This window comes from Dryobates pubescens, chromosome 2, assembly GCF_014839835.1.
Source record: "Dryobates pubescens isolate bDryPub1 chromosome 2, bDryPub1.pri, whole genome shotgun sequence".
Lineage (NCBI taxonomy): Eukaryota > Metazoa > Chordata > Aves > Piciformes > Picidae > Dryobates > Dryobates pubescens.
The window spans coordinates 21,710,295-21,723,943 of NC_071613.1; the positions used below are offsets into that span (position 1 = coordinate 21,710,295).

Below are 13,649 nucleotides of genomic sequence, written 5' to 3' on the forward strand. Positions count from 1 at the left end.
AAAGCATTGTTTAAGGCTCCATTTTTTATTTTTTGAAAGTGAGGTAAGGGTGGCAAGAAGAAGCTTTTCACATTAAAACATCACACACCATGAAAGAGCTTTCTCAAAGAGAGCAGTCTAGAAGCATTTGTAGTTCAGATTTCACTGACCTGGAAGACTGTTTCATAGCTGAATTTGCAAGACCATTACAGCAGGTTCTGGACAGGTGAGGCCAAGGCTAACTGTATGAAGTTCTACAAGGCCAAGGGCCAGGTCTTCCACCTCGGTCACAATAACCCCATGGTAAGCTACAGACTTGGGGATGTGTGGTTGGAAAGCTGTGACTTTGAGAGGGGCCTGGAGGTACTGGTTGATGGTCGACTGAACATGAGTGAGCAGTGTGCCCAGGTGGCCAAGAAAGCCAACGGCATCCTGGCTTTTATTAGAAACACTGTGGCCTGCAGGGACAGGGAGGTGATTGTTCCCCTGTACTCAGCACTGGTGAGGCCACATCTTGAGTGCTGTGTTCAGTTCTGGGCCCCTCACTATAGGAAGAACACCAGTGCTGGAGCATGCCCAGAGAAGGGCATGGAGGCTGGTGAAGGGCCTGGAGCACACAGCCTACAAGGAGCATCTGAGGGAACTGGGGGTGTTCAGTCTGGAAAAGAGGAGGCTGAGGGGAGACCTCTTTGCTCTCTACAACTACCTGAAGGGTGGTTGGAGCGAGGAGAGGGCAGCCTCTTCTCTTCTAGACAGCACTAGAGGAAATGGTTACAAGCTACACCAGGGGACATTCAGGCTGGATATCAAGAAATATTTCTTCACTGAAAGAGTTTGCAAACATTGGAATGGTCTGCCCGGGGCAATGGTGGAGTCACCATCCCTGGGGGTATTTAAGCAGCATGTGGGTCAAGGGTTGGACTGGATGATCTTTGAGGTCTCTTCCAATCAGATCTGTTCTGCAAGTCTGTGATTTATCACCCCAGGCTTTACTAACTGCATTCTGCCATAACATCACACCTCTGCCACAGTTCACAGTCCTGCTCATTCCATCCTCTGCAAATACCTTTTTCCTGCACGGTCCAAGAATAGCACAATAAATACTTGTAACTCTTTATTCCTTGGGTCCTTTCCATGTATGAATAATGGATAAATACTTAAATCTTACATATTTCTTACACACATATATCCCCCCCCCCCCCCCCCAAAAAAAAAGCAGCAGTTTGCACTCTTAAACAATGAGTTCCTGATAACTGTAAAATTCCATTCACCTCAGTGAGATTTCTAGACATGCTATTTAATACCATCTGCAGATGAAAACATGGCTACAGCACCTAACTACAGGAATATTCATGGTCTAGAGATCATGTATGGGTTATTTTTAATTCCAGGTAACTAAACCCAAGAAGAACTGAACATTGAAGTGAAAAGCTGCAAAAATGCAAAATATGTTTACATAAATCTATGTTTTATTGACATAAAATGCTTTCAATCAAGTTCAGTTAGACAGAAATATCTAAGATACAGATATCCAGTGAGTAACTTGTGAAGTAGAATATTTACACAATAAAACTTTTCTCCAGATAAAGGAAATGTGAATATATCCTGCATTACTTCTGCTATTTTTCTGTAGTGAACTACATTTCACCAAATTTGTAAACTAGTTTCTTAGCACATTGCACAGATCGAAGGAAAAACTGATCAGATACACCAGACAAAGCTGATTACAATCTGTTAATCCATTTAATTTAAGCTGTACTTGGCCTGGTTTAAGGAGTGTAAATGACAGTAGCCCAATTAAGTGTTATGCCAGTTTATGTTAGCTGGGATCAGGCCTGCAAGCTCTCCTTTTACAGTAAAGCTCAGTACATTTGCAAACATTCAAAAAATAACAATGGTATTATACACAAAACCAACTCCTTGTGTTCCATGAAGCAGAGAAGACACTTTTTTTCCCTTCCCTCCACGAGATGCAAAACTTCCCTTAATTTCTCCTTCCTTAGAAGATACAATTCCTAAGATTCAACAACCCACATCAGATTTAGGTTGTCAATCTCAAGAGTAAAAGATTTAATTATTGGTTTCCCAAGAGGTAACAAATGGAGTTTACATTTAAATTCTGGTTTGGATGGAAGAGGAACAAAAGGATAAACCATCCATGAGAGCAAGAAGACACATGATCAGGACCTGTTGTGATACTATCTGGATCCTAATTGTCCTGACAAATCAGGCTCACTTGCAGATGACTTGCATTTTGTATGGTAAGACATGAAGTACAATCATCAGGAAGCTAAATCCTCTACACTGCTTTTTGTTTTCCAAATCATAGGATCATCGCATCACAGGATGTTAGGAGTTAGAAGGGACCTTCAAAGATCATCAAATACAACCCCCCTGACAGAGTAGGGCCATAGAATCCAGCACAGGTGACACAGGAACACATCCAGATGTATCTTGAAAATCTCCAGGGAAGGAGACCCCGCAACCTCTCTGGGCAGCCCGTTCCAGTGCTCTGTGACTCCCACAGTGAAGAAGTTCCTCCTCGTGTCGAGGTGCAACCTCCTGTGCTGTAGTTTATATCCATTACCCCTTGTTATATCTCAGGATGCAATGGAGAAGAGACTGTCCCCTCCCTCCTGACACCCAGCCCTCATATACCTATAAACATTTATTAAATCCCCTCTCAATCCTCTCTCCAGACTAAAAATGACAATCAGTCAGCTAAGACACCAAGTCCACACAAGGTCTCCTTTAGAAATGAAGTTGGAGTACATGAGGTGTTCCTGACTTCTATTTCTGAGGCGCGGGGAAGAATGAATACATTATCCACACCTAGGAAGATTGTTCCCATTCCATTTTAAAATGCTTCATAATGCTAATCAAGGCATATTTTCGTTAAAAGTCTTTGATATAAAGACAGCCAACACTGTCTTATGTATTAGTAAAGGGATGTCCTTAACTTAAGAACCACATTAATCTGTCAAAATAGTTTCCATGTATTAGAGCCTCACTAAAAAAAAAAAAAAAAACACCAAACTGAAAATAACACAGAAAAAAGATTTGAGGTAAAGTATCTCTGTTCTTCCAAACACAGCATTGGAGCCTGATAGTGCTTATGTTCTGCTCTCCCACAGCAGTCTCCTGTTTGTTTGGGTGGACCATTTCAAAGCATTAGAAAGAAAAGCACCTTTGTGGTGACACCAACACCACAAACCTTAGAAAGGAGAAATGGTGACACACACACAAGACCCAAGGCTTACATTTTCTGCTATGAACAGATTTGAAATGGACTGTGCTGTGTGAAAAACAACCAGCAGTGGAGGAATGACCAATTTACAGTAAGGAAAAAAAGAAAGCTGGAAGGTTGAAACAAAGGCTTCTTTTGTGCCAACACATGGTAGATCTCCCATTAAAAAAAAAAAAAAAAAAGGCATTATCCCTCCTTATATTGACTTTATTTACCCCACCTACATATAATCAAGAAATGCAATAGAAGTAGGTTTATCTATAGAAGCAAGAAAAAAAACTTGTTGGCTTTTTACCCCCTTAACAAAGACCTGTCCCCACACAGCTGACAGCTGATGAAGTTATGCCAAGAGGTGTTGAATGTACTACTTGTATCCTTAGTGCCTCTCACTCTTTACAGACCCAGATAAGCATAAGCAAGCTCGAAAAACTTCCTCACTTCATAGAGCCTTTGCAGTTAATTGTTTCAGTTAAGTGATTTAGCCTATCAGGTTGAACTTAATACACGATTGTCTCATCATCAGTCAAAACCAAACTTCTTTGTAGTGTATATAAGCCAAAGCATTTCACTTATTAGCTTACCTTAGCCAGGAATCCAGGACTTCATTCTATGCCTTGGCACACAGTCAGTATCAGTATCAAGAGGAAAATAAACAACATAAAAGCAAAGATTTCTTCCAAAACAGTGAGTCAGATTTTAACAGACACAGGATCTTGCTGGAACTTAGAATTTCCAAGAATAGAAGGCTAAATTAACACAACACTCACCTCAACACAGTAAACAAACAAAACCCACCAGTTCAAATTCAACAAAGTAATCTAAGGGTAACCTTTTAAACCAGCAATCTGTCCACCTCTGAGAATGTCAAGTCTGACAGTTTGACTTTATTTACCTAATTATTATAAAGTTATGCAGAAATCGACTCTAGAATAAAAATTGCCTCCCATAATCTGCCATATTCAGTGCATTTCACGCAATATCTAAGGAGAAAAAACACCTTCCTTACCTCTAAAAAAACCCTTACATCTTCAGTATCAAGAACCAAAACACATCTAAACTTTTCAGCATACCTATAACATGCAATACTAAAACAAAGACAGGAAGTGGAAATTGTCAGAATTTGTAGAACATTAAGGAGTGTGACAATTTGTAACTGCTGAGCAGCAGCCCCATGGTGTTTCAGGGTGCTCTACGTTAACCAAAGGTTTCAGAAGGCAAAATACCAACCTGAAACACTTAACAGCACAACATAACACAGACTCAGCCAAGTTCAAAGCAAGTTCATACTACATGCTTGCTCAGCTTAAGAGAATGTGCTTATAAACATGAAGTAAGGTCTAACTTACACTTTGCTGGGAGTTATTTCATTCTAAGAAAGCCAAAACACCTTTCAGGAAGTGAAACAGAGAAGTGGTGTCATATCTACACACCCAGGGATTATTAGGTGAGTGCTGGAGACAAAACCAGTGTCTTAAGACAACCATAACCCTGACATCTTAACTAGTTCTGATACTTTGCAACAGATGCTTACAAGACCCTAACAACACTTTGAGAAGATCTGGACATCACTCCACATGGCACAATGCAAATCCTATGAAGCCAGTTACATGATAAATATGTGTGTATATATATGTGTATATATATATGGACACACAAATACACAACAACAATCTGCACCAACCTTTCCTATCTGTTGCTCTCTCATAAACAACACTGGCTTCTTGGTTTTTCTCTAGGTAAACAGCCCTTTTTTAACCTAAAACATGGCTACATCTGCACTTGTACACAGAACAGGACAGTAAACATGCTGAAGCCAGACAGCACAACGCTCAGGTTGAATGTTCTCTCACAAAATGGGACGCTCTTACCCATAGTCCATTTTGGGACAGTCCATGGCTTTCCCTGAGCTGTGCCCCATTTGGGCTGCTGGCCTTGGCCAAAAGCATACCAAGATGCCCACTAGCAATTGAACAGTGCCACAACCCCATGACAGCATTCAAGACCAAGCTCTAAGCCCACTCAGACAGTACAGCCACAGCTTTATTGACCCCAGGAAAAGCTCTGAAGGTCTCACAGAATCCATCACCATTAAATCAGTAATTTTCCCATTTTCCTATGCAATACAAATATCTGGGAAATTATCTTCTTGACAGCAATATTTATGTTCATTAAGATAACATCAACATTTTTTATCACAGCAGTGAACCCAGAAGCATAAATTACAGTTTTGATGTACCTATGGCTACATTTGAAAGAGATGACAAGTTTACAGTCTCTACTCTTTGTTATTTCTAGTGGGAGAAAAAAAAAAAGAAAGCTCTTTTTATAAAACTATGAGATCAAAACAGATTCCAATCAGTAACAGCAAGATCAGCTAAGCAGATTAGCTGTTGTTAAAAATGCATCTTAACTGAAGAAAGCACACAGCTCAACCAGCATACCTCCTGAAGCTGGGATGTTGAGGCCTAGCACTATGAAAGCTCACATGCTCCTGAAGGAACAATGTTAAGGAATCACACAAAGATGACTATGTCTTTTTCTGGCAATCAAGATCCAAAGGGAGCTGCTGGGCTTGTAATTTTTATTGCTATTTTGCCAATACACAGGCAGCTGTAATGTCCAATTTAGTGAAGCTGTTGATAGAGGGCACCCAGTGAACCATAAAATCACTTCAGTTGGAAAAGACCTCTAAGATCATTGAGTCCACCCAGCATCTAACTCTACCAAAGCTGGTGCTAAACCATGTCCCTCAGCACATCTCTGTCTCTTTGAAACACCTGCAGGAATGAAGATTCAACCACCTCCCTGGGGAGCCTGTTCCAGTGTTTGAGAACCCTTTCAGTGAAGAATTTTCTGATGTCCAGCCTAAACCTACCCTGGGGAAATGTGAGGCCATTTGTTCTTGTGATATACTTCTTGTGATACTAAGGAGAAGAGACCAACCTCCATCTGGCTCAAATATCCCTTCAGGGACTTGCAGAGAATCAAAAAGTCTCCTCTCAGCCTCCTCTTCTCCCGGCTAAACAACCCCAGTCACTCCTCACTAGCTCTGTTCTCCAGATCCTCCACCAAATTTACTGCCCTTCTCTAGACATAAAGTCCTTCCCAACACGAGCATTCCTTCAGCTGAATCCTTGAAGACCTTGCTGCACCCAGCAGGCTGCAGCTGATCCACTCCACTCACTGTAAGGTGCTGCGGCTTCAGATGTCACACTGAGTCCTAGCAAACTCTCTTTTCTTTCTGAGGTTACTCTATCTGACAACGTTTTCTGGTTTTAAAGATGCTGCTAGTCTTTCCTGGAAGAAAATTACTTTTACTGTTGCATGTTTTAGGCTCATCTAATTCCATACTAGCCTCCAGGGAATTTTTAAACTAATGACACTGTATTTGTCAAGCACAGAAACTTTTAATATGATTTTTCAAGTGGATTCCAGCCAATGGATCCTGGCCACCACAGCACTTAACAAAACACATCTGACTGTCCTCCATGCAATATTTAGGTGGACTTATTATCGAAATGTTAATTTCTATTACCCAATTACCTTTCTCTGGTGGTCAATACAAGGCATACAGGTATAATTACAACGTTATTGAAGCTGTGGTGCCTACAAGTCCAGGAGTCAGATGATACATGTGTATACACAGCTTCACAAATGAAGAGGCACACACTTTGAGAAATCCAAACCAAAAAAACTACCTGAGCAAGCTCCCAGTTGGGCTGCTGACCTTATGCTAGCATAAAGAAACACCATCTCAACAGTAGCTACTGTAATGTCAACATCATCTTCTTGATATTCAGTATTTTTTTCATTTCTAGCACCAATATAAAAAGCAAACCTCCTAACTATTAATTATGTTGCAATGACTCCTTAACCCCTCCAAAAGCAAACAGTTCAGATGACCCAGTAATCGTCCACTTTTGGGTATGTCCTTAATTCTGAAGGACAAATGATGTCTTATTTCAAACACTAAGTTAGGCCCAACTGTACTATACGGATCTTCTGGACAAACAATGCACAAGTTTTAAGCACCTATATCTGTATTTCTGTAAAAAAAAATTAAAAATTCATATAAAATAAATAAAGAAGGGTTAGTTGAACTCTTCTACAAGTGCCACAGTATTTTAGGATCACATCCTACCTGGAATCTCATCCCATGAAGAGATGACCTTGCAACACAGGTCCATGCTATACAGCTTTATCACCTTACTGCCAGAGAAACAAGCATTTTCAAAGTTGTCTTCAGTACCACTGATAATTCTAACTGCTCACAACCAAGCTGCCACAGAGGAGCATCACAGAGGTCCTCTACCAGTGTCTGTACAAATTATGAAGCTTCACCTCAATTTATATGGCAGTGACTGCAATTTCTCTTAAGATGCTACACTCAAATATCAAAATAATTTGTAACACCTTGCAAGGGGTCCTGACCCAATTCAGTAAGCACCTTGTAACCACCATCAGCTTCAAAGTGTCAAAATACAGGCTACAAGAGTACATCTCCTATCCTCTATAAGGTTGGAGGTGTCTATAGAAAGCATTCCATCTGTTGGGCAACAAACTTAATACTCTTGCTGCTGGTGAGGGAGTAACCTCACTCCAGCCTCTCCCCCTTTGTAATATAACCAAAAGATCAGAGGATGCGAGGACAAAGACTATGACTGTGCCATGCATGCTGACAGCAGAATCATACAAAATTAGGCTCATCTACTCAGAGCACCCCACGCAATGAAAGGCAGCATTGCTGTATATGGTCTCCAGGAAGGGGGCCTGAACATGCTACTCAGTTTGAAGCACATACTGACATGAGTAAGCAACGTTACCCAAACAGGTATTTTGTCACCATCCACCTTGTATCAGCGCACAATAACCAAGGGAGTAAATGCAACCACCTAAGAATCCTGCTGCTGTCTGACTAAGGAGAGGTTTTAAAAAGCCGAAAGGCTGAGCTGAATTTAAAAAGGAAGAAAAAAAGAGGAAAGGAATTGCACTTAATTATTCAAGAAGAATGTAATCTGCAGATTGAGCCCCAGACACAGAAAGGCCCCTTATTTTGCAGCATGCTGGAACTTCAGTTACATTTTAAAGAATGCTGGCACGTAAGGGGGAAAAAGCAAGTTAATTTTTCAGTTAGACATTACTATTTAACTTTGTAAAGGGGGCAACACAAAATTCATCCCCGTTTCTCCTCAGGAAATGTGATAAAACAGTATATTGGTTTTGGCCAACAGCCGCCCTGCTGTCAAAGGGCTTCTTAAAGGCAAAACATTGCTAATTCTACCAGGTCTGAAAAAGCACTGGAAGTGTAAAACAAACAGAAATGCCCATTAGTTACATTGGCTTTTGAGATAAACAGCAAGATAGTAGAGAAGTCTAAGGAAGGCAGAGGGACCTTGTGGGATCCTTGCAAATGCTCCAAGAAAAACCAATCCATTAGGGGCAACAAGATTGAAAGACAGGAAAGGAAAACCACTCTACATGAGGAAAAACTTTACTGTGAGGGCACCAGAGTCCAGGAGCAGGCTGCCCAGAGAGGTTGTGGAGCCTCCTTCCCTGGAAAGATTCCAAATCCACCTGGACACTATGATCCTGGGCAAGCTGCTGCGGGTGCCCCTGCTTTAGCACCATGTTGGGATTCTGTGATACCCCCCCAGTTTACAGTTCGTAAGACAGGTGAACTGAAGGAAAGGTTTTCAATTACAGTCCTGTTAAGTTAAACTGCTACTAAGCTTAACTTTTAAAATGGTCTCCAGTCAACCATATGAGCTCCATGCAACCTCAAAAGAGTGTTTCGGTTAAAAATTCCAGGATGAGATATAAATCAGGAGATAAAGATGGATGCAATATCCAACATCCACTGTGACATCTCCAGCTGACATGAAAGCAATCACACTGTTGGTAATCTAGAGCACAAAGACTGAAAGGCAGCATTAGGTTTGTACCTTTCCTATTCTAATAATTACATCATATCCTACCACCTCATGCTGCAGCCACACACTATTATTTGACAAGAAGCATTTTCCCAAAGGAGTCTAAAAGCTGGGCATGCGACTCACCTGCACAGAGAGAAATGCTTTTAATCCTTTCATGACACAGATTTCTTTCTGTTCCCTAATGCTGTGAATAATTACAGCTGAAATATTTATAATGGGGTTACTTAGTTTTTTTCTAGTAACTAAAAAAAAAAAATAAAAAAATTAATTGTTGGGGAAGAGGGGGGAAAATAATCCACAACATAAGTTTTTGAGCATGGAGGAAGCAGACCGGGCAGTTACAATGTGCAACAAAGTAAGGCCCCCACTGGGATTTGGGTAGAGGAGGGGTTCGAGGCATTCACAAACACTCCAGTGCAATACAGTGTAGGGCAAAGACTCCATCACATGATGCCCCAGAAAAGGACAAAAAAGGGATGTTATAAATACTCCCCATGCTCCTGATACCTAACATAAGAGATAATAAATTATGTAACTATTACCGTCCACACACGCTACAGTCCCTGTACTTTGGCATCATACAACCCCCACATAATGTTTTTTTTAATCTTGTTTTTGTTGTGGTGGTGGTGGTTTGGTTTTGTGTTTTTTGTTTGTTTGCTTTTTGGGTTTTTTGTTTTGTTTTAAATACCTTTATGGTTTATGCTGATGTGCACCGAAAAGGTTAGGAGAAAAACAAAAACCAAGTGTACTAAGGAAAAATGATATGTCCACAGGAGCAAACAATCTCTAGCATGGTGAGCACATGAACCCAAGCCTGGTTTTGCCCCCGCAGTCATTGTGCTGTATTTTGTGCACACAACAGGAGCACATATTAAACCGCACTGTTTTGAGATTAATATGCTTGAAATCTACAGTGCTCTTCCCTCCCCACCACGAACACCGCGATAGAAGACCTGGAGAACAGCCTCATGCATAAATAAATAAACATAATCAATGGCAAGGGGGGAAAAGAGCGGAGGAAACAAGCACGGCGCCCAGAGTGCCGAACGCGTTCTGCGGGCAGGAAACTAGTGGCAATTAAATGGCCCAAACGCGATTAAAATAGAGCCGGAGGGAAGCCTGCCGAGCTCCGCCGCAGACCCAGCCTCCCGCATGACGGGGCAGGGATGGAGCCCAGCCCGGCGCGGGGATACCGCGGTCGGGGCTCCGCACCTGCCGCGGCCCGGTCCCCCTCAGGATGCCGCCAGTTGCCCCTCACGCTCCGCCACGTCCCCGGTCCCGCAGGCGGCCCCCGCCTGCACCGCGGAGCCCCGCCGCCCCCTCGGCGCCCACTCACCTCGCAGAGGCGCGCACTGCGGCTCCGCGGCGGGCTCCGGGAGGGAGAGAGGGCGGCTCCCGCACCGCGCCGTGCCGCTGCGGAACCGGGCGGCGGTCGGAGTCACCCCGTCCTTGCGGCAGGCAGCTCCCGCCGGTGGTGGTGGCAGCGGCCCCTCCGCGCCCACGGCGGGGCGAGCGCCTGCCCGCGCCGCCCCCCGCCCCTTCAGCGCCGGGGCTGGGCCCCCCGCCCCTCTGCCGGCCTCCGCCTCCGTGCCGGCATCTTCCCCTCAATCTTCCGCGGGCACGGCTCTCACAGGGCCGAGATCGCAGCCCCGCGGGCCTGGGCGGCGCCGGGGGTGGGCAGCTCTCCGCCGGCAGCCTCTAACAAAGCCGCACCACCACCCCCCCCCCGCAGCAAGCAAGGCAGGGGGCTGCGGGGATCCCACCCGCCACACGCCAGGCCCCGGCTCGGTGGCTGCCCGGGCCCCACCGCGAGTAGAGGCTGGGGGCTGCCTGGGGGGGCCCGGGCCCCGCCGAGACCCGACTCGCGCTCCGGGAATGTCGTTGAGCTGGGAGAAGCCGTCCCGGTGCGGATCCGGGGGAGACGGTCCCACAGCCGCTACGTTTTGTGAGAAAGCAGCTCTAGAATGGTGCTTCCAGTGCCGGTTTCTGTAATTCACATGCGGTTATTAGCACTGACAGTTATCAGTGCCAGCGACGTGACGATGAGCCAGCCCTGAGCATTTTCTCTGTCGAGTCTCCTATTTGAAAGCAGCTAGGTTCAATCATCTCTGCATTTCCTACTTTTTTTTGGCAATTTTCCCTTGTGCTTTGTCCATCTCAATGAATTTGGGAATGTTTTCATGGGAAAATGTGCTTACAGAAACTGTAAACACAATGAAAAGTTAAACCACACGGAGTAATCGTCAGAGGAGCAGAAGCCCAGCCCAACAAAAACACAGCAATGCCAGTAGCAGAAAAAAAATGGTCTCATTAGACTTACTCTTACATGATGCAGGTCTTGGATAGTATAAGGCAACACCTCATGCTTTCATTTCCTGTTCTGAGTCACATCAAGGCAAAATCCATATGCAAGGAGGACATCAGAACTAAGTACTTTCTAGCTACAACATCTATCTATATATATCTAGCAATACTTGGGCAACTAAATGGGTTTCTGAAGACTGATTCTTCAAAATAACCAGCTGGCAACTCTATTAATTAATGTATGCCAAAAGAGAGTAAATACTGTATAGCTTACAGCATATGCTCAAAGCCCTGGGCTTGAAATCCTTTCTGTATTGAAGCTCATGGGCTTCTCTTGGGCTTCCATAAAGGTGGCAATTTGCTGTTCAGCCCTTCTGCACAATACTAGACAAATTGCTCCATGTAAGAGCATATATGGCTGTATTCCAAAGTAGGTCAAGCTATGGAGGTCATCAACACTCTACCATCTACCTCAAGTTTTACAACTTTGGTTTGGGTCTTTGCTATGAATTGCACATACATTGGCCCTTGGAATGGAGTTTAAACACACCTCAGATCAGCCTTACACAAATGTTCCCTGAGTCCTTATCACAGTATCACCAAGGTTGGAAGAGACCTCAAAGATCATCGAGTCCAACCTGTCACCACAGACCTCATGACTAAACCATGGCACCAAGTGCCATGTGCCACATCCTCTTGAACAACTCCAGGGATGGTGACTCCACTACCTCCCTGGGCAGACGAATGACTGGCTCGGTGAAGAACTTTCTCCTCACCTTGAGCCTAAACTTCCCCTGGCACAGCTTGAGACTGTGTCCCCTTGTTCTGGTGCTGGTTGCTAGAGAGAAGAGACCAACCCCTTCCTGGCTACACCCACCTTTCAGGCAGTCGTAGAGAGCAATGAGGTCACCCCTGAGCCTCCTCTTCTCCAGGCTAAACAATCCCAGTTCCCTCAGCCTCTCCTCATAGGGCTTGTGCTCAAGGCCTCTCACCAGCCTCGTTGCCCTTCTCTGGACACGTTCAAGTGTCTCAATGTCCTTCCTAAACTGAGGGGCCAAGAACTGGACACAGTACTCAAGGTGTAGCATAACCAATGCAGAGTACAGGGGCACAATGACTTCCCTGCTCCTGCTGGCCACACTATTCTTGATGCAGGCCAGGATGCCATTGGCCTTCTTGGCCACCTGGGCACACTGCTGGCTCATGTTTAGGCAGCTGTCAATCAGCACCCCCAGGTCCCTCTCTGTTTGGGAGCTCTCCAGCCACTCTGACCCCAGCCTGTAGCTCTGCATGGGGTTGCCACGGCCAAAGTGCAGCACCCAGCACTTGGACTTGTTGAATGCCATCCCATTGGACTCTGCCCATCTGTCCAGTCAGTTGAGGTCCCTCTGCAGAGCCCTTTCATCCTCTAACAGATCAACATCTGTTCCCAGCTTGGTGTCATCTGCAAATTTGCTGATGACAGTCTCAATCCCCTCATCCAGATCATCAATGAGAGGATATGGCCCAGCACTGATCTCTGGGGGACGCCACTGGTGACTGGCCACCAGCTGGATGTGGCACCGTTCACCACCACTCTCTGGGCTTGGCCCTCCAGCCAATTCCTAACCCAGCACAGAGTGCTGCTGTCCAAGCCACGATCTGACAGCTTAGCCAGCAGTTATGCTTAAGAGAGTACTATTTTGACATATCACAACAATAAGGCTTAGATTTGGATGGTCCCATGCAAATTGGTGGTGATTTGGACATTCTTGGATATACCTCTTCCTTCAGTGGTACCCTGATTTGGCATTGATAATATAATGCCAATTTTACTTCCTGAAACAAGATGAAAAGAGACAAGAGCACGTGTAATGCCAAAAATTCCCTAACATTTATAATTATTTGTGGTTTGTTTTTCATTATTGTGACATTTGTGTGATGGCAAGATGAGAATCTGAGAATATGGAAGCAGTTAGCTAATTAATTATTCCCTGTGGATTTGCAAGCTTTAGAAGCCCTTTGACAATGTGGCATGAGTGCAGACTGTCTTTAAACTAAGACTTCTCATCCATCACATTAAAAACCACATAAATCATACACCGGATTTTCATGTTTCTCTGCCTGAGAATGAATTTTGAGAATGTTCTTGTGCCCCTGCGAGAAAAATCCCATTTCCACCAAGCAAAAATGTTAATTCATCC

At 44.2% G+C, this 13,649-nt stretch overlaps 1 protein-coding gene across 1 annotated transcript in view; it reads right to left on the bottom strand.

Annotated features, from left to right (window-relative positions):
• The window catches only part of HECW2 (HECT, C2 and WW domain containing E3 ubiquitin protein ligase 2), a 158,138-nt gene extending 147,472 nt beyond the window's left edge, over positions 1–10,666 (bottom strand). The window contains exon 1 of the mRNA XM_054171707.1: positions 10,499–10,666. The gene's annotated coding sequence lies outside the window, so the exon portion shown is untranslated. The remainder of the gene's footprint in view (positions 1–10,498) is intronic.
• Positions 10,667–13,649: the final 2,983 nt, after the last annotated feature.